The sequence below is a fragment of the Pristiophorus japonicus genome, chromosome 3, assembly GCF_044704955.1.
Source record: "Pristiophorus japonicus isolate sPriJap1 chromosome 3, sPriJap1.hap1, whole genome shotgun sequence".
Lineage (NCBI taxonomy): Eukaryota > Metazoa > Chordata > Chondrichthyes > Pristiophoridae > Pristiophorus > Pristiophorus japonicus.
In genome coordinates this window covers 292,074,972-292,100,438 of record NC_091979.1, presented here as the reverse complement: position 1 = coordinate 292,100,438, position 25,467 = coordinate 292,074,972, and the positions used below count along the sequence as shown (strand labels likewise).

Sequence of the window (25,467 nt, the reverse complement as noted above, 5' to 3'; positions counted from 1 at the left end):
TGAACGTTGTGAGTTCAAAGTAAAGTGTGACCTTAGTCTTTTATTGCAGGTCTCCGGAGTGCCTCTCCAACCTGTGAAGCTTCCTTAAATACCTGTGCGCCCAAGCGATTATGGGATCCCTTGGGACTCCAGGTGGCTGTACAGAGTAAATACAAGTTTACATATATAACAATATCGATACCTCCTAGCTGGAGGATGGTACACATTATCTCGTTACAAGAACAAAGCCTTTTTCCTTCATCCTTATCTACTACCTCCCAACCAATTACTGACCCATGTCACAAGGTTACTCCAATTCTGTGCGTTCTCATTAATGTAATAATTCCTTGTGCTGAACCTTATCAAAAGCCTTCTGGAAATCCATATAGACAACATCTATAGACACTCCCCTATCCACCAAAAAATACAACTAGATTAGTCAGACATGACCTACCCTTCATTAATCCCTCCTGACTCCTATTGATCAGCTGACACTTGTCCAAATGCTCAGTCACCCTGGGCTAAAAATTCTGTTGTGTCCCATTTGGGACGATGTTTTTGAAAAGTGAGAAAAGTGGCAATACTCCTTTTTTCATCCTGAAAAGTTCAGCTTTTGCGCTCCAAGAGTGAAGTGGGGTGCTAAGTGCTACCACATCTCTTAGAGCGCTAAAGTGTGTGAGAGGGGTGGTAGCTACAGAGCACTGAATAATGTTCAGTGCAGTGTTGCTGGCATCAAAGGCTCCATCCCTCCTTAAAGGAAAGGGCCAATGATGTTTTGCAACATTCTTCTTACTTCAGTTGGAACAGGGGACCTGCGCAACTTCCATTACAGCCCCAGTCACTGTTAGAGAGCGGAGGGCTGAGGCGTCACGTAGCAATGAGCCAGCAGAATCAGTCTGCAGGCAACAGAATGATGGGAAGAATAAAGTTTGCCCTACCTGACCACCACTGCCTTTAATTACTGCTCCTCAAGCAGCCAGCCGAGGTGACAACACCTCCTGTTGCTGCCGTTGTTGATGTCCGGCAATGTAGCAGGGGGCGGGAGCGAATATCACAGCCGGGGCGGTAACAGGGCAGTAACAGGGCTCTGCAGAATTGATGACTTCTCAATCTATGGGGTGCAAGAAACCGAGGTGGTAAGTGTTAGCACCAGCACAAAACCGCTAGGGAAGTTTGCGGTGTCGGTGAATTCACCACATCTGGTCGGTAACCCCTTAGCCACCCATTACCACCCCCGTAGGTGCTAACAGGAGGCATAAAGCAGCTGAATTTCTCCCCCACCTGTCTCTGATGATAGATTAAAGCGCAAAACATATGCAATTTGGGAAACAGAGAAGTAGAATTAGTTGGACCATTGGAACCGCATAAAGTTCAGCATAAGATGCCACATAAAAAGTTACTGCACAAGATCAGAGCTCACGGGTTTGCAGGTAATATAGTTAGCATGGAGAGAGGATTGGCTAATTATCAGAAAACAGAGAGTTGGGGTAAATGGGAAAGTTTCAGGTTGGCAAACAGTAACTAGTGGGGTGCCACAAGGATCAGTGCTGGGGCCTCAACTATTTACAATCTATATTAATGACTTGGATGAAGGGACCGAGTGTAAAGTAGCCAAATTTGTTGATGATACAAAGATAGGTGGGAAAGCAAGTTGTGAGGAAAATCTGCAAAGGGATATAGATAGGCTAAGTGAGAGGGCAAAACATTGGCAGATGGAGTACAATGTGGGAAAATGTGAGGTTATCCACTTTGGTAGGAAAAATAAAAAAGCAAATTATTATTTAAATGGGGAGAGATTACAAAATGCTGAGGTACAGAGGGATCTGGGGGTCCTTGCACATAAAACACAAAAAGTTAGTATGCAGGTACAGCAATTAGGAAGGCAAATGGAATGTTGGCCTTTATTGCAAGGGGGATGGTACAACTGGGTGTTGGTGAGACCATACCTGGAGTACTGCGTACAGTTTTGGTCTCCTCATTTAAGGAGTGATATACTTGCATTGGAGGCAGTTTAGAGAAGGTTCACTAGGTTGATTCCTGAGATGAAGGGGTTTGTCTTATAAAGTAAGGTTGAGCATGTTGGGCCTATACTCATTAGAGTTTAGAAGAATGAGGTGATCTTACTGAAACGTGGAAGATTCTGAGTGGGCTTGACAGGGTAGATGCTGAGAGAATGGTTCCCCTCGTGAGGGATCTAGAACTAGGGGGCAAAGTTTCAAAATAAGGGTTCGCCAATTTAAAACGGAAATGATGAGGAATTTCTTCTCTCAGAGGGTTGTGAATCTTTGGAATTCTCTGCCCCAGAGACCTGTGATGGCTATGTCATTGAATATATTTAAGATGGAGATAAACAGATTTTTGAATGATCAGGAAGTCAAGGGTTATGGGGAGCGGGCAGGGAAGTGGAGTTGAGGCCAAGATCAGATGAGCCATGATCTTCTTGAATGGTGGAGCAGGCTTGAGGGGCCAAATGGCCTACTCCTGTTCCTATTTTTTATGTTCTTATTTTCTTATATTTCTCTGCCGTACAGTCTGAGATACTGAGAGAAGCAAAACTATGACACTTCAGTGCCAAAACTGGAAGGAGGGTGTAATTAGTGCAACAAGTTTACGTAGTTTCCATTATAAATGTGGAGTTAGAAATCTATAATGGAAAAAGTTGATAAAATATGTGTCGAAAAACCATTTAACACAGTTAATTTTTTTTAGATAGCAGATGCAAGTAAATGAAAGATTTTAAAAATAGATGTAAGATATTCCTTCAATGTTCCCAACATTATTTCCAACTAAAATTTTTCCATTTTCAAGTATGGATGTGCATCAAATCATCTGTGACCACTAGCAATGACAACTACCTGGGACCACTACCTGTGACCACTACCTGTGTCCACTACCTGTGTCCACTACCTGAGTCCACTACCTGTGTTCACTACATGTGTTCACTACCTGTGACCACTACCTGTGACCACTGCCTGTGTTCACTACATGTGTCCACTACCTATGACCACTACATGTGTCCACTACCTATGACCACTACCTGTGTCCATTACCTATGACCACTGCCTGTGACCTCTACCTATGACCACTAGCTGTGTCCACTACCAGTGTCCATTACCTATGACCACGACCTGTGACCTCTACAGATGACCACGAGCTGTGTCCAGTACCTGTGACCACTACCTGTGTCCAGTACCTGTGACCACTACCTGTGTCCAGTATCTGTGCCCACTACCTCTGTCCACTACCTGTGACCACTACCTCTGTCCACTACCTGTGACCACTACCTGTGACCACGACCTGTGACCACTACCTGTGTCCACTGCTATGTCCACTACCTATGACCACTACCTGTGTCCACAACCTATGACCACTACCTGTGTCCACTACCTGTGACCACTACCTGTGTGCACTACCTGTGAACACTACCTATGACCAATACCTATGTCCACTACCTGTGTTCACTACCTGTGACCACGACCTATGACCATGACCTATGACCACTACCTGTGTCCACTTCCTGTGTCCAATACCTGTGTCCACTACCAATGACCACTACTTATCTTCACTACCAGTGTCCACTATCTATGACCACTACCTATGACCACTACCTATGACCACTACCTATGACCACTACCTGTGTCCACTATCTATGACCACTACCTATGACCACTACCTATGACCACTACCTATGACCACTACCTGTGTCCACTATCTATGACCACTACCTATGACCACTACCTGTGACCACTATCTATGACCACTACCTATGACCACTACCCGTGACCACTACCCGTGACCACTACCTGTGTCCACTACCTATGGCATCTACCTGTGTCCACTACCTGTGTCCACTACCTGTGACCACTACCTTTGACCACTACCTGTGCCCACTACTTGTGCCCACTACCTGTGTCCACTACTTGTGTCCATTGCCTATGACCACTACCTCTGTCCATTACCTATGACCACTACCTGTGTCCATTCCCTGTGTCCACTACATATGACCACTCCCTGTGTCCACTCCGTGTCCACTACCTGTGTCCACTACCTGTGTCCACTACCTGTGTCCACTACATATGACCACTACCCGTGACCAGTACCTGTGACCACTACCTATGACAACTACCATGTCCATTACCTGTGACCACTACCTGTGACCACTACCTGTGACCACTATCTGTGTCCGCTAACCGTGTCCGCTACCTATGACAACTACCTGTGCCCATTACCCATGACCACAACCTGTGTCCATTACCCATGACCACTACCTGTGTCCAGTACCTATGACAACTATCTGTGTCCACTATCTCTGACCACTACCTCTGTCCATTTCTTGTGTCCACAACCTGTGTTCATGACCCGTGACCACTACCTGTGACCACTACCTGTGACCACTACCTGTGTCCACTGCTATGTCCACTACCTATGACAACTACCTCTGTCCATTACCTGTGTCCACTATCTATGACCACTACCTGTGTCCACTACCTGTGTCCACTACCTGTGAGCACTACCTGTGTCTATTACCTATGACCACTTCCTCTGTCCATTACCTGTGACCACTACCTGTGACCACTACCTATGACCACTACCTATGACCACTACCTGTGTCCACTACCAATGACCACTACGTGTCTTCACTACCTGTGACCACTACATGTGACCACTACCTGTGACCACTACCTGTGTCCACTACCTGTGTCCACTACCTGTGACCACTACCTGTGTCCACTCCCTGTGTCCACTACATATGATCACTCCCTGTGTCCACTCCGTGTCCACTACCTGTGTCCACTACCTGTATCCACTACCTGTGTCCACTACATATGACCACTACCCGTGACCAGTACCTGTGACCACTACCTATGACAACTACCATGTCCATTACCTGTGACCACTACCTGTGACGAATACCTGTGACCGCTATCTGTGTCCGCTAACTGTGTCCGCTACCTATGACAACTACCTGTGTCCATTACGCATGACCACAACCTGTGTCCATTACCCATGACCACTACCTGTGTCCAGTACCTATGACAACTACCTGTGTCCACTATCTCTGACCACTACCTCTGTCCATTTCTTGTGTCCACAACCTGTGTCCATGACCCGTGAACACTACCTGTGACCACTACCTGTGACCACTACCTGTGTCCACTGCTATGTCCACTACCTGTGACAACTACCTGTGTCCATTACCTGTGTCCACTATCTATGACCACTACCTGTGTCCAGTACCTATGACAAGTATCTGTGTCCACTATCTATGACCACTACCTGTGTCCACTACTTGTGTCCACTACCAATGACCACTACCTGTCTTCACTACCTGTGACCACTACATGTGTCCACTACATGTGACCACTACCTATGGCCACTACCTGTGTCCACTACCTGTGACCACTACCTTTGACCACTACATGTGTCCACTCCCTGTGTCCACTACATATGACCACTCCCTGTACCCACTCCGTGTCCACTACCTGTGTCCACTACCTGTGTTCATTACATATGACCACTACCCGTGACCAGTACCTGTGACCACTACCTATGACAACTACCATGTCCATTACCTGTGACCACTACCTGTGACCACTACCTGTGACCGCTATCTGTGTCCGCTAACTGTGTCCGCTACCTATGACAACTACCTGTGTCCATTACCCATGACCACAACCTGTGTCCATTACCCATGACCACTACCTGTGTCCAGTACCTATGACAACTACCTGTGTCCACTATCTCTGACCACTACCTCTGTCCATTTCTTGTGTCCACAACCTGTGTCCATGATCCGTGACCACTACCTGTGACCACTACCTGTGACCACTACCTGTGTCCATTGCTATGTCCACTACCTATGACCACTACCTGTGTCCACTACTTGTGTCCACTACCAATGACCACTACCTGTGTCCACTACCTGTGAGCACTACCTGTGTCTATTACCTATGACCACTTCCTCTGTCCATTACCTGTGACCACTACCTGTGACCACTACCTATGACCACTACCTGTGTCCACTACCTGTGTCCACTACCAATGACCACTACCTGTCTTCACTACCTGTGACCACTACATGTGACCACTACCTGCGACCACTATCTGTGACCACTACCTGTGTCCACTACCAATGACCACGACCTGTCTTCACTACCTGTGACCACTACAGGTGACCACTACCTGTGACCACTACCTGTCTCCACTACCTGTGTCCACTACCTATGACAACTACCTGTGTCCACTACCTGTGTCCACTACCTATGACAAATACCTGTGTCCACTACCTATGACAACTACCTGTGTCCATCACCTATAACCACTACCTGTGTCCATGACCGATGGCCACTACATATGACCACTCCCTGTGCCCACTCCGTGTCCACTACCTGTGTCCACTACCTGTGTCCACTACCTATGACCACTACCAGTGACCACTACCTATGACCACGACCTGTGTCCACTACCTATGACAACTACCTGTGTCCATTACCTATGACCACTACCTGTGTCTGCTACCTATGACAACTACCTGTGCCCATTAACTATGACCACTACCTATGACAAATACCATGTCCACTACCTATGACAACTACCTGTGTCCAGTACCTATGACAACTACCTATGTCCACTACCTATGACCACGATCTGTGACCACAACCTGTGTCCGCTAACTGTGTCCTCTACCTATGACAACTACCTGTGTTCATTACCCATGACCACTTCCTGTGTCCATTACCTATGACCACTATCTGTGTCCACTACCAGTGTCCACTATCTATAACCACTACTTGTGTCCATTACCTATGACCACTACCTGTGTCCACTACCTGTGTCCACTACCTGTGTCAATTACCTATGACCACTACCTGTGTCCATTACCTATGACCATAACCTGTGTCCACTACCTGTGTAGATTACCTGTGACCACGACCTGTGTCCATTGCCTATGGCCACTACCTGTGACCAATAATTTGTCCACTACCTATGACACTACCTATGTCCATTACCTATGACCACTACCTGTGTCCACTACCTGTGACCACTACCTGTGTCCATTACCTATGACCACTACCTGTGTCCATTACCTATGACCATAACCTGTGTCCACAACCTGTGTCCACTACCTGTGTCAATTACCTATGACCACTACCTGTGACCACTGTGTCCACTACCTTTGTCCACAACCTGTGACCACTACCTGTGACCACTACCTGTGTCCACTACCTGTGACCAATAATGTGTCCACTACCTATGACCACTACCTGTGTCCATTACCTATGACCACAACTTGTGTCCACTACCTGTGTCCACTGCCTGTGTCAATTACCTATGATCACTACCTGTACCCACTACCTGTGCCCACTACCTGTGACCACTACCTGTCTCCACTACCTATGTCCAGTACCTATGACAACTACCTGTGTCCACTACCTGTGTCCACTACCTATGACAACTACCTGTGTCCACTACCTATGACAACTACCTGTGTCCATTACCTATGACCACTCCCTGTGTCCACTCCCTGTGACCACTACCATGCCCATTACCTGTGAACACTACCTGTGTCCATTGCCTGTGACCACTGCCTGTGTCCACTACCTGTGTCGGCTAACTGTGTCCGCTACCTATGACAACTACATGTGTCCATGACCCATGACCACTATCTGTGTCCAGTACCTATGACAACTACCTGTGTTCATTACCCATGACCACTACCTGTGTCCATTACCTATGACCACTATCTGTGTCCACTATCTGTGTCCACTATCTGTGTCCACTACCAGTGTCCACTACCTACAACCACTACTTGTGTCCATTACCTATGACCACTACCTGTGTCCACTACCTGTGTAGATTACCTGTGACCACGACCTGTGTCCATTGCCTATGACCACTACCTGTGTCCACTACCTATGACCACTACCTGTGACCAATAATTTGTCCACTACCTATGACCACTACCTGTGTCCATTAACTATGACCACAACCTGTGTCCACTACCTGTGACCACTACCTTTGTCCATTACCTATGACCACTACCTGTGTCCATTACCTATGACCACAACCTGTGTCCACTACTTGTGTCCACTACTTGTGTCCACTACCTGTGTCAATTCCCTATGACCACTACCTGTGACCACTGTGTCCACTATCTTTGTCTACTACCTGTGACCACTACCTGTGTCCACTACCTATGACCACTACCTGTGACCAATAATTTGTCCACTACCTATGACCACTACCTGTGTCCATTACCTCTGACCACAACCTGTGTCCACTACCTGTGTCCACTACCTGTGTCAATTACCTATGATCACTACCTGTGCCCACTACCTGTGACCACTACCTGTCTCCACTACCTATGTCCAGTACCTATGACAACTACCTGTGTCCACTACCTGTGTCCACTACCTATGACAACTACCTCTGTCCACTACCTATGACAACTACCTGTGTCCATTACCTATGACCACTCCCTATGCCCATTCCCTGTGCCCACTGCCTGTGCCCACTCCCTGTGTCCACTACCTGTGACCACTACCTGTGTCCACTACCTGTGTCCACTCCCTGTGACCACTATCATGCCCACTACCTGTGACCACTACCTGTGACCACTACCTGTGTCCACTGCCTGTGACCACTGCCTATGTCCACTACCTGTGTCGGCTAACTGTGTCCGCTACCAATGACAACTACATGTGTCCATGACCCATGACCACTACCTGTGTCCAGTACCTATGACAACTACCTGTGTTCATTACCCATGACCACTACCTGTGTCCATTACCTATGACCACTATCTGTGTCCACTATCTGTGTCCACTTTCTGTGTCCACTACAGTGTCCACTACCTACAACCACTACTTGTGTCCATTACCTATGACCACTACCTGTGTCCACTACCTGTGTAGATTACCTGTGACCACGGCCTGTGTCCACTACCTGTGTCCACTACCTGTGACCACTACCTGTGACCACTACCTGTGACCACTACCTGTCTCCACTACCTACGTCCACTACCTATGTCCACTACCTATGACAACTACCTGTGTCCAGTACCTATGACAAGTACATGTGTCCACTATCTATGACCACTACCTGTGTCCGCTACCTGTGAGCACTACCTGTGTCCGCTAACTGTGTCCATTACCTATGACAACTACCTGTGTCCATTACCCATGACCACTACCTGTGTCCATTCCCCATGACAACTACCTGTGTCCAGTACCTCTGACAACTACCTGTGTCCATTACCTATGACCACAACTTGTGTCCACTACCTATGACCACTACCTGTGACCAATAATTTGTCCACTACCTATGACCACTACCTGTGTCCATTACCTGTGACCTCAACCTGTGACCACTACCTGTGTCCATTAACTATGACCACTACCTGTGTCCATTACCTATGACCACAACTTGTGTCCACTACCTGTGTCCACTACCTGTGTCAATTACCTATGACGACTACCTGTGACCACTGTGTCCACTACCTTTGTCCACTACCTTTGTCCACAACCTGTGACCATTACCTGTGTCCACTACCTGTGACCAATAATTTGTCCACTACCTATGACCACTACCTGTGTCCATGACCTATGGCCACTACCTGTGACCACAACATATGACCACTCCCTGTGCCCACTCCCTGTGTCCACTACCTTTGACAAATACCTGTGTCCACGACCTATGACAACTACCTGTGTCCATTACCTGTGTCCACTACCTATGACAAATACCTGTGTCCACTACCTATGACAATTACCTGTGTCCATTAACTATGACCACTACCTGTGTCCATGACCGATGGCCACTACCTGTGACCACTACATATAACCAATCCCTGTGCCCACTCCGTGTCCACTACCTGTGTCCACTACCTATGACCACTACATGTGACCACTACCTGTGACCAGTACCTATGACCACGACCTGTGTCCACTACCTATGACAACTACCTGTGTCCATTAACTATGACCACTACCTGTGTCCACTCCCTGTGACCACTACCTATGACAAATACCATGTCCACTACCTATGACAACTACCTGTGTCCACTACCGATGACCACTACCTATGACCACGATCTGTGACCACTACCTGTGTCCGCTAACTGTGTCCGCTATCTATGACAACTACCTGTGTTCATTACCCATGACCACTACCTGTGTCCATTACCTATGATCACTATCTGTGTCCACTATCTGTGTCCACTACCAGTGTCCACTACCAGTGTCCACCACCTATAACCACTACTTGTGTCCACTACATGTGTAGATTACCTGTGACCATGACCTGTGTCCATTGCCTATGACCACTACCTGTGATCATTACCTATGACCACAACCTGTGTCCACAACCTGTGATCACTACCTGTGTCCATTACCTAGGACCACTACCTGTGACCACTGTGTCCACTACCTTTGTCCACTACCTTTGTCCACAACCTGTGACCACTACCTGTGACCACTACCTGTGTCCACTACCTGTGACCAATAACTTGTCCACTACCTATGACCAATACCTGTGTCCATTACCTATGACCACAACCTGTGTCCACTACCTGTGTCCACTACCAGTGTCAATTACCTATGATCACTACCTGTGCCCACTACCTGTGACCACTACCTGTGACCACTACCTATGTCCAGTACCTATGACAACTACCGTGTCCACTACCTGTGTCCACTACCTGTGTCCACTACCTATGACAACTACCTGTGTCCACTACCTATGACTACTACCTCTGTCCAGTACCCATGACCACTACCTGTGTCCATTACCCATGACCACTATCTGTGACCAGTACCTATGACAACTACCTATGACCACTACTTGTGTCCATTACCTATGACCACTACCTGTGTCCAATACCTGTGACCATTATCTGTATCCATTACCTGTGACCACTACCTGTGACCACTACCTGTGTGCACTACCTGTCTCCACTACCTATGTCCCGTACCTATGTCCACTACCTATGACAACTACCTGCGTCCAGTACCTATGACAAGTACATGTGTCCACTATCTATGACCACTACCTGTTTCCGCTACCTGTGACCACTACCTGTGTCCATTAACTGTGTCCATTACCTATGACAACTACCTGTGTCCATTACCCATGACCACTACCTGTGTCCATTACCCATGACCACTACCTGTGTCCAGTACCTATGACAACTACCTGTGTCCATTACCTGTGACCACTACCTCTGTCCATTACCTGTGACCACTACCTGTGACCACTACCTGTGTCCATTACCTATGACCACTACCTGTGTCCATTAACTGTGTCCACTACCTGTGTCCACTACCTGTGACCACGACCTGTGTGCACTACCTGTGACCACTACCTGTGTCCATTACCTATGACCACAACCTGTGTCCACTACCTGTGTCCACTACCTGTGTCATTTACCTATGACCACTACCTGTGACCACTGTATCCACTACCTTTGTCCACTACCTGTGACCACTACCTGTGACCACTACCTGTGTCCACTACCTGTGTCCAGTACCTGTGACCAATAATTTGTCCACTACCTATGACCACTACCTGTGTCCACTACCTGTGTCCACTACCTGTCTCAATTACCTATGATCACTACCTGTGCCCACTACCTGTGACCACTACCTGTGACCACTACCTGTCTCCACTACCTATGTCCAGTACCTATGACAACTACCTGTGTCCATTACCTGTGTCCACTACCTATGACAACTACCTGTGTCCATTACTTATGACCACTCCCTGTGCCCACTCCCTGTGACCACTATCTGTGTCCATTACCTATGACCACTACCTGTGTCCACTCCCTGTGACCACTACCTGTGTCCACTGCCTGTGACCACTGCCTGTGTCCACTACCTGTGTCAGCTAACTGTGTCCACTACCTATGACAACTACCTGTGTTCATTACCCATGACAACTACCTGTGTCCATTACCTGTGTCCATTACCTATGACCACTATCTGTGTCCACTATCTGTGTCCACTATCTGTGTCCACTACTGGTGTCCACTACCAGTGTCCACTACCTATAGCCACTACTTGTGTCCATTGCCTATGACCACTACCTGTGTCCACTACCTATGACCACTACCCGTGACCAATAATTTGTCCACTACCTATGTCCACTACCTGTGTCCATTACCTATGACCACTACCTGTGACCACTACCTGTGTCCATTACCTATGACCACAACCTGTGTCCACTACCTGTGTCCACTACCTGTGTCATTTACCTATGACCACTACCTGTGACCACTGTATCCACTACCTGTGACCACTACCTGTGACCACTACCTGTGACCACTACCTGTGTCCACTACCTGTGTCCAGTACCTGTGACCAATAATTTGTCCACTACCTATGACCACTACCTGTGTCCATTACCTATGACCACAACCTGTGTCCACTACCTGTGTCCACTACCTGTCTCAATTACCTATGATCACTACCTGTGCCCACTACCTGTGACCACTACCTGTGACCACTACCTGTCTCCACTACCTATGTCCAGTACCTATGACAACTACCTGTTACCACTACCTGTGACCACTACCTGTGACCACTACCTGTGTCCACTACCTGTGACCAATAACTTGTCCACTACCTATGACCAATACCTGTGTCCATTACCTGTGTCCACTACCAGTGTCAATTACCTATGATCACTACCTGTGCCCACTACCTGTGACCACTACCTGTGACCACTACCTATGTCCAGTACCTATGACAACTACTGTGTCCACTACCTGTGTCCACTACCTGTGTCCACTACCTATGACAACTACCTGTGTCCACTACCTATGACTACTACCTCTGTCCAGTACCCATGACCACTACCTGTGTCCATTACCCATGACCACTATCTGTGACCAGTACCTATGACAACTACCTATGACCACTACTTGTGTCCATTACCTATGACCACTACCTGTGTCCAATACCTGTGACCATTATCTGTATCCATTACCTGTGACCACTACCTGTGACCACTACCTGTGTGCACTACCTGTCTCCACTACCTATGTCCCGTACCTATGTCCACTACCTATGACAACTACCTGCGTCCAGTACCTATGACAAGTACATATGTCCACTATCTATGACCACTACCTGTTTCCGCTACCTGTGACCACTACCTGTGTCCATTAACTGTGTCCATTACCTATGACAACTACCTGTGTCCATTACCCATGACCACTACCTGTGTCCATTACCCATGACCACTACCTGTGTCCAGTACCTATGACAACTACCTGTGTCCATTACCTGTGACCACTACCTCTGTCCATTACCTGTGACCACTACCTGTGACCACTACCTGTGTCCATTACCTATGACCACTACCTGTGTCCATTAACTGTGTCCACTACCTGTGTCCACTACCTGTGACCACGACCTGTGTGCACTACCTGTGACCACTACCTGTGTCCATTACCTATGACCACAACCTGTGTCCACTACCTGTGTCCACTACCTGTGTCATTTACCTATGACCACTACCTGTGACCACTGTATCCACTACCTTTGTCCACTACCTGTGACCACTACCTGTGACCACTACCTGTGTCCACTACCTGTGTCCAGTACCTGTGACCAATAATTTGTCCACTACCTATGACCACTACCTGTGTCCATTACCTATGACCACAACCTGTGTCCACTACCTGTGTCCACTACCTGTCTCAATTACCTATGATCACTACCTGTGCCCACTACCTGTGACCACTACCTGTGACCACTACCTGTCTCCACTACCTATGTCCAGTACCTATGACAACTACCTGTGTCCACTACCTGTGTCCATTACCTGTGTCCACTACCTATGACAACTACCTGTGTCCACTACCTATGACAACTACCTGTGTCCATTACTTATGACCACTCCCTGTGCCCACTCCCTGTGACCACTATCTGTGTCCATTACCTATGACCACTACCTGTGTCCACTCCCTGTGACCACTACCTGTGACCACTACCTGTGTCCACTGCCTGTGACCACTGCCTGTGTCCACTACCTGTGTCAGCTAACTGTGTCCACTACCTATGACAACTACCTGTGTTCATTACCCATGACAACTACCTGTGTCCATTACCTGTGTCCATTACCTATGACCACTATCTGTGTCCACTATCTGTGTCCACTATCTGTGTCCACTATCTGTGTCCACTACCAGTGTCCACTACCTATAGCCACTACTTGTGTCCATTACCTATGACCACTACATGTGTCCACTACCTGTGTAGATTACCTGTGACCACGACCTGTGTCCATTGCCTATGACCACTACCTGTGTCCACTACCTATGACCACTACCTGTGACCAATAATTTGTCCACTACCTATGTCCACTACCTGTGTCCATTACCTATGACCACTACCTGTGACCACTACCTGTGTCCATTACCTATGACCACAACCTGTGTCCACTACCTGTGTCCACTACCTGTGTCATTTACCTATGACCACTACCTGTGACCACTGTATCCACTACCTTTGTCCACTACCTGTGACCACTACCTGTGACCACTACCTGTGTCCACTACCTGTGTCCAGTACCTGTGACCAATAATTTGTCCACTACCTATGACCACTACCTGTGTCCATTACCTATGACCACAACCTGTGTCCACTACCTGTGTCCACTACCTGTCTCAATTACCTACGATCACTACCTGTGCCCACTACCTGTGACCACTACCTGTGACCACTACCTGTCTCCACTACCTATGTCCAGTACCTATGACAACTACCTGTGTCCACTACCTGTGTCCATTACCTGTGTCCACTACCTATGACAACTACCTGTGTCCACTACCTATGACAACTACCTGTGTCCATTGCCTATGACCACTACCTGTGTCCAGTACCCATGACCACTACCTGTGTCCATTACCCATGACCACTACCTGTGACCAGTACCTATGACAACTACCTGTGTCCACTACCTGTATCCACTACCAGTGTCCACTACCTATGACCACTATTGTGTCCATTACCTATGACCACTACCTGTGACCACTACCTGTGCCCATTACCTGTGCCCATTACCTGTGTCGACTACCTGTGTCCACTACCTGTGTCCACTACCTTTGACCACTACCTGTGACCACTACCTGTCTCCACAACCTATGTGCAGTACCTATGTCCACTACCTATGACAACTACCTGTGTCCAGTACCTATGACAAGTACATGTGTCCACTATCTATGACCACTACCTGTGTCCGCTACCTGTGACCACTACCTGTGTCCGCTAACTGTGTCCATTACCTATGACAACTACCTGTGTCCATTACCCATGACCACTACCTGTGTCCATTGCTCATGACCACTACCTGTGTCCAGTACCTATGACAACTACCTGTGACCACTACCTCTGTCCATTACCTGTGACCACTACCTGTGGCCACTACCTGTGTCCATTACCTATGACCACTACCTGTCTCCATTACCTATGACTACCTGTGTCCATTAACTGTGTCCACTACCTGTGCCCACTACCTATGACCACTACCTGTGACCAATAATTTGTCCACTACCTATGACCACTACCTGTGTCCACAACCTGTGACCACTACCTGTGTCCATTACCTATGACCACTACCTGTGTCCATTACCTATGACCACTAACTGTGTCCACTACCTGTGTCAATTACCTATGACCACTACCTGTGACCACTGTGTCCACTACCTTTGTCCACTACCTTTGTCCACAACCTGTGACCACTACCTGTGACCACTACCTATGTCCACTACCTGTGACCAATAATTTGTCCACTACCTATGACCACTACCTGTGTCCATTACCTATGACCACAACTTGTGTCCACTACCTGTGTCCACTACCTGTGTCAATTACCTATGATCACTACCTGTGCCCACTACCTGTGACCACTACCTGTGACCACTACCTATGTCCAGTACCTATGACAACTACCTGTGTCCACTACCTGTGTCAACCACCTATGACAACTACCTGTGTCCACTACCTATGACAACTACCTGTGTCCATTACCTATGACTACTACCTGTAACCAGTACCTATGACAACTACCTGTGTCTACTACCAGTGTCCACTACCTATGACCACTACTTGTGTCCATTACCTATGACCACTACCTGTGTCCATTACCTGTGACCACTACCTGTGCCCATTACCTGTGACCACTACCTGTGTGCACTACCTGTCTCCACTACCTGTGACCACAGCCTGTGTCCACTTTCTGTGTCCACTACCTGTGACCATGACCTGTGTGCACTATCTGTGAACACTACCTATGACCAATATCTCTGTCTATGACCTATGACTACCAACTGTGTCCACTATCTATGACCACTACCTGTGTCCACTACTTATGACCACTCCCTGTGCCCACTCCCTGTGACCACTACCTGTGTCCATTACCTATGACCACTACCTGTGTCCACTCCCTGTGACCACTACCTGTGACCACTACCTGTGTCCACTGCCTGTGACCATTGCCTGTGTCCACTACCTGTGTCGGCTAACTGTGTCCACTACCTATGATAACTACATGTGGCCATGACCCATGACCACTACCTGTGTCCAGTACCTATGACAACGACATGTGTTCATTACCCATGACAACTACCTGTGTCCATTACCTGTGTCCATTACCTATGACCACTATCTGTGTCCACTATCTGTGTCCACTATCTGTGTCCACTACTGGTGTCCACTACCAGTGTCCACTACCTATAACCACTACTTGTGTACGTTACCTATGACCACTACATGTGTCCACTACCTGTGTAGATTACCTGTGACCACGACCTGTGTCCATTGCCTATGACCACTACCTGTGTCCACTACCTATGCCCACTACCTGTGTCCATTACCTATGACCACAACCTGTGTCCACTACCTGTGTCCACTACCTGTGTCAATTACCTATGACCACTACCTGTGACCACTGTGTCCACTACCTGTGACCACTACCTGTGACCACTACCTGTGTCCACTACCTGTGTCCAGTACCTGTGACCAATAATTTGTCCACTACCTATGACCACAACCTGTGTCCACTACCTGTGTCCACTACCTGTGTCCACTACCTGTCTCAATTACCTATGATCACTACCTGTGCCCACTACCTGTGACCACAACCTGTCTCCACTACCTATGTCCAGTACCTATGACAACTACCTGTGTCCACTACCTGTGTCCACTACCTGTGTCCACGACCTATGACAACTACCTGTGTACACTACCTATGACAACTACCTGTGTCCATTACCTATGACCACTACCTGTGTCCAGTACCCATGACCACTACCTGTGTCCATTACCCATGACCACTACCTGTGACCAGTACTTATGACAACTACCTGTGTCCACTACCTGTGTCCACTACCAGTGTCCACTACCTAAGACCACTATTGTGTCCATTACCTATGACCACTACCTGTGTCCACTACCTGTGTCCACTACCTGTGTCCACTACCTTTGACCACTACCTGTGACCACTACCTGTCTCCACTACCTATGTCAAGTACCTATGTCCACTACCTATGACAACTACCTGTGTCCAGTACCTATGACAAGTACATGTGTCCACTATCTATGACCACTACCTGTGTCCGCTACCTGTGACCACTACCTGAGTCCACTAACTGTGTCCATTACCTATGACAACTACCTGTGTCCATTACCCATGACCACTACCTGTGTCCATTACTCATGACCACTACCTGTGTCCAGTACCTATGACAACTACCTGTGACCACTACCTCTGTCCATTACCTGTGACCACTATCTGTGACCACTACCTGTGACCACTACCTGTGTCCATTACCTATGACCACTACCTGTCTCCATTACCTATGACTACCTGTGTCCATTAACTGTGTCCACTACCTGTGTCCACTACCTGTGTCCACTACCTGTGACCACGACCTGTGTGCACTATCTGTGAACACTACCTATGACCAATATCTCTGTCTATGACCTGTGTCCACTACCTGTGTCCACTATCTATGAACACTACCTGTGTCCATTACCTATGACTACTACCTGTGTCCACTATCTATGACCACTACCTGTGTCCATTACCTATGCCCACTCCCTATGCCCACTCCTTATGCCCACTCCCTGTGCCCACTCCCTGTGCCCACTCCCTATGACCACTACCTGTGACCACTACCTCTGACCACTACCTGTGTCCACTACCTGTGTCCAGTAGCTGTGACCAATAATTTGTCCACTACCTATGACCACTACCTGTGTCCATTACCTATGACCACAACCTGTGTCCACTACCTGTGTCCACTACCTGTCTCAATTACCTATGATCGCTACCTGTGCCCACTACCTGTGACCACTACCTGTCTCCACTACCTATGTCCAGTACCTATGACAACTACCTGTGTCCACTACCTGTGTCCACTACCTGTGTCCACTACCTATGACAACTACCTGTGTACACTACCTATGACATCTACCTGTGTCCATTACCTATGACCACTACCTGTGTCCAGTACCCATGACCACTACCTGTGACCAGTACTTATGACAACTACCTGTGTCCACTACCTGTGTCCACTACCAGTGTCCACTACCTATGACCACTATTGTGTCCATTACCTATGACCACTACCTGTGTCCATTACCTGTGACCACTACCTGTGTCCACTACCTGTGTCCACTACCTTTGACCACTACCTGTGACCACTACCTGTCTCCACTACCTATGTCAAGTACCTATGTCCACTACCTATGACAACTACCTGTGTCCAGTACCTATGACAAGTACATGTGTCCACTATCTATGACCACTACCTGTGTCCGCTACCTGTGACCACTACCTGAGTCCACTAACTGTGTCCATTACCTATGACAACTACCTGTGTCCATTACCCATGACCACTACCTGTGTCCATTACTCATGACCACTACCTGTGTCCAGTACCTATGACAACTACCTGTGACCACTACCTCTGTCCATTACCTGTGACCACTATCTGTGACCACTACCTGTGACCACTACCTTTGTCCATTACCTATGACCACTACCTGTCTCCATTACCTATGACTACCTGTGTCCATTAACTGTGTCCACTACCTGTGTCCACTACCTGTGACCACGACCTGTGTGCACTATCTGTGAACACTACCTATGACCAATATCTCTGTCTATGACCTGTGTCCACTACCTGTGTCCACTATCTATGAACACTACCTGTGTCCATTACCTATGACTACTACCTGTGTCTACTATCTATGACCACTACCTGTGTCCATTACCTATGCCCACTCCCTATGCCCACTCTCTGTGCCCACTCCCTGTGCCCACTCCCTGTGTCCACTACCTGTGACCACTACCTGTGTCCATTACCCATGACCACTACCTGTGTCCATTACCTATGACCACTATCTGTGTCCACTATCTGTGTCCACTATCTGTGTCCACTACCAGTGTCCACTACCTACAACCACTACTTGTGTCCATTACCTATGACCACTACCTGTGTCCACTACCTGTGTAGATTACCTGTGACCACGACCTGTGTCCATTGCCTATGACCACTACCTGTGTCCACTACCTATGACCACTACCTGTGACCAATAATTTGTCCACTACCTATGACCACTACCTGTGTCCATTAACTATGACCACAACCTGTGTCCACTACCTGTGACCACTACCTGTGTCCATTACCTATGACCACTACCTGTGTCCATTACCTATGACCACAACCTGTGTCCACTACTTGTGTCCACTACTTGTGTCCACTACCTGTGTCAATTCCCTATGACCACTACCTGTGACCACTGTGTCCACTATCTTTGTCCACTACCTGTGTCCACTACCTATGACCACTACCTGTGACCAATAATTTGTCCACTACCTATGACCACTACCTGTGTCCATTACCTATGACCACAACCTGTGTCCACTACCTGTGACCACTACCTGTGTCCATTACCTATGACCACTACCTGTGTCCATTACCTATGACCACAACCTGTGTCCACTACTTGTGTCCACTACCTGTGTCAATTCCCTATGACCACTACCTGTGACCACTGTGTCCACTATCTTTGTCCACTACCTGTGACCACTACCTGTGTCCACTACCTGTGTCCACTACCTGTGACCACTACCTGTGACCACTACCTGTGTCCACTACCTGTGACCAATAATTTGTCCACTACCTTTGACCGCTACCTGTGTCCATTACCTATGACCACAACCTGTGTCCACTACCTGTGTCCACTTCCTATGACAAATACCTGTGTCCACTACCTATGACAACTACCTGTGTCCATCACCTATGACCACTACCTGTGTCCACTGCTTGTGTCCACTACCAATGACCACTACCTGTCTTCACTACCTGTGACCACTACCTGTGCCCATTACCTGTGACCACTACCTGTGTGCACTACCTGTCTCCACTACCTGTGACCACAGCCTGTGTCCACTTTCTGTGTCCACTACCTGTGACCATGACCTGTGTGCACTATCTGTGAACACTACCTATGACCAATATCTCTGTCTATGACCTATGACTACTACCTGTGTCCACTATCTATGACCACTACCTGTGTCCACTACTTATGACCACTCCCTGTGCCCACTCCCTGTGACCACTACCTGTGTCCATTACCTATGACCACTACCTGTGTCCACTCCCTGTGACCACTACCTGTGACCACTACCTGTGTCCACTGCCTGTGACCATTGCCTGTGTCCACTACCTGTGTCGGCTAACTGTGTCCACTACCTATGATAACTACATGTGGCCATGACCCATGACCACTACCTGTGTCCAGTACCTATGACAACGACATGTGTTCATTACCCATGACAACTACCTGTGTCCATTACCTGTGTCCATTACCTATGACCACTATCTGTGTCCACTATCTGTGTCCACTATCTGTGTCCACTACTGGTGTCCACTACCAGTGTCCACTACCTATAACCACTACTTGTGTACGTTACCTATGACCACTACATGTGTCCACTACCTGTGTAGATTACCTGTGACCACGACCTGTGTCCATTGCCTATGACCACTACCTGTGTCCACTACCTATGCCCACTACCTGTGTCCATTACCTATGACCACAACCTGTGTCCACTACCTGTGTCCACTACCTGTGTCAATTACCTATGACCACTACCTGTGACCACTGTGTCCACTACCTGTGACCACTACCTGTGACCACTACCTGTGTCCACTACCTGTGTCCAGTACCTGTGACCAATAATTTGTCCACTACCTATGACCACTATCTGTGTCCATTACCTATGACCACAACCTGTGTCCACTACCTGTGTCCACTACCTGTGTCCACTACCTGTCTCAATTACCTATGATCACTACCTGTGCCCACTACCTGTGACCACAACCTGTCTCCACTACCTATGTCCAGTACCTATGACAACTACCTGTGTCCACTACCTGTGTCCACTACCTGTGTCCACGACCTATGACAACTACCTGTGTACACTACCTATGACAACTACCTGTGTCCATTACCTATGACCACTACCTGTGTCCAGTACCCATGACCACTACCTGTGTCCATTACCCATGACCACTACCTGTGACCAGTACTTATGACAACTACCTGTGTCCACTACCTGTGTCCACTACCAGTGTCCACTACCTAAGACCACTATTGTGTCCATTACCTATGACCACTACCTGTGTCCACTACCTGTGTCCACTACCTGTGTCCACTACCTTTGACCACTACCTGTGACCACTACCTGTCTCCACTACCTATGTCCAGTACCTATGTCCACTACCTATGACAACTACCTGTGTCCAGTACCTATGACAAGTACATGTGTCCACTATCTATGACCACTACCTGTGTCCGCTACCTGTGACCACTACCTGAGTCCACTAACTGTGTCCATTACCTATGACAACTACCTGTGTCCATTACCCATGACCACTACCTGTGTCCATTACTCATGACCACTACCTGTGTCCAGTACCTGTGACCACTACCTCTGTCCATTACCTGTGACCACTATCTGTGACCACTACCTGTGACCACTACCTGTGTCCATTACCTATGACCACTACCTGTCTCCATTACCTATGACTACCTGTGTCCATTAACTGTGTCCATTAACTGTGTCCACTACCTGTGTCCACTACCTGTGACCACGACCTGTGTGCACTATCTGTGAACACTACCTATGACCAATATCTCTGTCTATGACCTGTGTCCACTACCTGTGTCCACTATCTATGAACACTACCTGTGTCCATTACCTATGACTACTACCTGTGTCCACTATCTATGACCACTACCTGTGTCCATTACCTATGCCCACTCCCTATGCCCACTCCTTATGCCCACTCCCTGTGCCCACTCCCTGTGCCCACTCCCTATGACCACTACCTGTGACCACTACCTCTGACCACTACCTGTGTCCACTACCTGTGTCCAGTAGCTGTGACCAATAATTTGTCCACTACCTATGACCACTACCTGTGTCCATTACCTATGACCACAACCTGTGTCCACTACCTGTGTCCACTACCTGTCTCAATTACCTATGATCGCTACCTGTGCCCACTACCTGTGACCACTACCTGTCTCCACTACCTATGTCCAGTACCTATGACAACTACCTGTGTCCACTACCTGTGTCCACTACCTGTGTCCACTACCTATGACAACTACCTGTGTACACTACCTATGACATCTACCTGTGTCCATTACCTATGACCACTACCTGTGTCCAGTACCCATGACCACTACCTGTGACCAGTACTTATGACAACTACCTGTGTCCACTACCTGTGTCCACTACCAGTGTCCACTACCTATGACCACTATTGTGTCCATTACCTATGACCACTACCTGTGTCCATTACCTGTGACCACTACCTGTGTCCACTACCTGTGTCCACTACCTTTGACCACTACCTGTGACCACTACCTGTCTCCACTACCTATGTCAAGTACCTATGTCCACTACCTATGACAACTACCTGTGTCCAGTACCTATGACAAGTACATGTGTCCACTATCTATGACCACTACCTGTGTCCGCTACCTGTGACCACTACCTGAGTCCACTAACTGTGTCCATTACCTATGACAACTACCTGTGTCCATTACCCATGACCACTACCTGTGTCCATTACTCATGACCACTACCTGTGTCCAGTACCTATGACAACTACCTGTGACCACTACCTCTGTCCATTACCTGTGACCACTATCTGTGACCACTACCTGTGACCACTACCTTTGTCCATTACCTATGACCACTACCTGTCTCCATTACCTATGACTACCTGTGTCCATTAACTGTGTCCACTACCTGTGTCCACTACCTGTGACCACGACCTGTGTGCACTATCTGTGAACACTACCTATGACCAATATCTCTGTCTATGACCTGTGTCCACTACCTGTGTCCACTATCTATGAACACTACCTGTGTCCATTACCTATGACTACTACCTGTGTCTACTATCTATGACCACTACCTGTGTCCATTACCTATGCCCACTCCCTATGCCCACTCCCTATGCCCACTCTCTGTGCCCACTCCCTGTGCCCACTCCCTGTGTCCACTACCTGTGACCACTACCTGTGTCCATTACCCATGACCACTACCTGTGTCCATTACCTATGACCACTATCTGTGTCCACTATCTGTGTCCACTATCTGTGTCCACTACCAGTGTCCACTACCTACAACCACTACTTGTGTCCATTACCTATGACCACTACCTGTGTCCACTACCTGTGTAGATTACCTGTGACCACGACCTGTGTCCATTGCCTATGACCACTACCTGTGTCCACTACCTATGACCACTACCTGTGACCAATAATTTGTCCACTACCTATGACCACTACCTGTGTCCATTAACTATGACCACAACCTGTGTCCACTACCTGTGACCACTACCTGTGTCCATTACCTATGACCACTACCTGTGTCCATTACCTATGACCACAACCTGTGTCCACTACTTGTGTCCACTACTTGTGTCCACTACCTGTGTCAATTCCCTATGACCACTACCTGTGACCACTGTGTCCACTATCTTTGTCCACTACCTGTGTCCACTACCTATGACCACTACCTGTGACCAATAATTTGTCCACTACCTATGACCACTACCTGTGTCCATTACCTATGACCACAACCTGTGTCCACTACCTGTGACCACTACCTGTGTCCATTACCTATGACCACTACCTGTGTCCATTACCTATGACCACAACCTGTGTCCACTACTTGTGTCCACTACCTGTGTCAATTCCCTATGACCACTACCTGTGACCACTGTGTCCACTATCTTTGTCCACTACCTGTGACCACTACCTGTGACCACTACCTGTGTCCACTACCTGTGACCACTACCTGTGACCACTACCTGTGACCACTACCTGTGTCCACTACCTGTGACCAATAATTTGTCCACTACCTTTGACCGCTACCTGTGTCCATTACCTATGACCACAACCTGTGTCCACTACCTGTGTCCACTTCCTATGACAAATACCTGTGTCCACTACCTATGACAACTACCTGTGTCCATCACCTATGACCACTACCTGTGTCCACTGCTTGTGTCCACTACCAATGACCACTACCTGTCTTCACTACCTGTGACCACTACATGTGTCCACTACATGTGACCACTACCTATGGCCACTACCTGTGTCCACTACCTGTCTCCACTACCTGTGACCACTACCTTTGACCACTACCTGTGCCCACTACCTGTGCCCACTACCTGTGTCCACTACCTGTGTCCAGTACCTATGACAACTACCTGTGTCCACTATCTCTGACCATTTCTTGTGTCCACAACCTGTGTCCATGATCCGTGACCACTACCTGAGACCACTACCTGTGTCCAGTACCTATGACAAGTACCTGTGTCCACTATCTATGACCACTACCTGTGACCACTACCTGTGACCGCTATCTGTGTCCGCTAACTGTGTCCGCTACCTATGACAACTACCTGTGTCCATTACCCATGACCACAACCTGTGTCCATTACCCATGACCACTACCTGTGTCCAGTACCTATGACAACTACCTGTGTCCACTATCTCTGACCACTACCTCTGTCCATTTCTTGTGTCCACAACCTGTGTCCATTACCTGTATCCACTATCTATGACCACTACCTGTGTCCAGTACCTATGACAAGTACCTGTGTCCACTATCTATGACCACTACCTGTGTCCACTACCTGTGAGCACTACCTGTGTCTATTACCTATGACCACTTCCTCTGTCCATTACCCGTGACCACTAGCCATGACCACTACCTGTGTCCACTACCTGTGTCCACTACCAATGACCACTACCTGTCTTCACTACCTGTGACCACTACAGGTGACCACTACATGTGACCACTACCTGTGTCTACTACATGTGACCACTACCTGTGTGCACTACCTGTGTGCACTACCTGTGTGCACTACCTGTGTGCACTACC

At 48.1% G+C, this 25,467-nt stretch overlaps 1 protein-coding gene across 1 annotated transcript in view; it reads left to right on the top strand.

Annotated features, from left to right (window-relative positions):
* dntt (deoxynucleotidyltransferase, terminal) overlaps nt 1–25,467 on the top strand; it is a 492,443-nt gene that overhangs the window by 380,900 nt on the left and 86,076 nt on the right. The gene's annotated exons all lie outside the window — the stretch shown is intronic.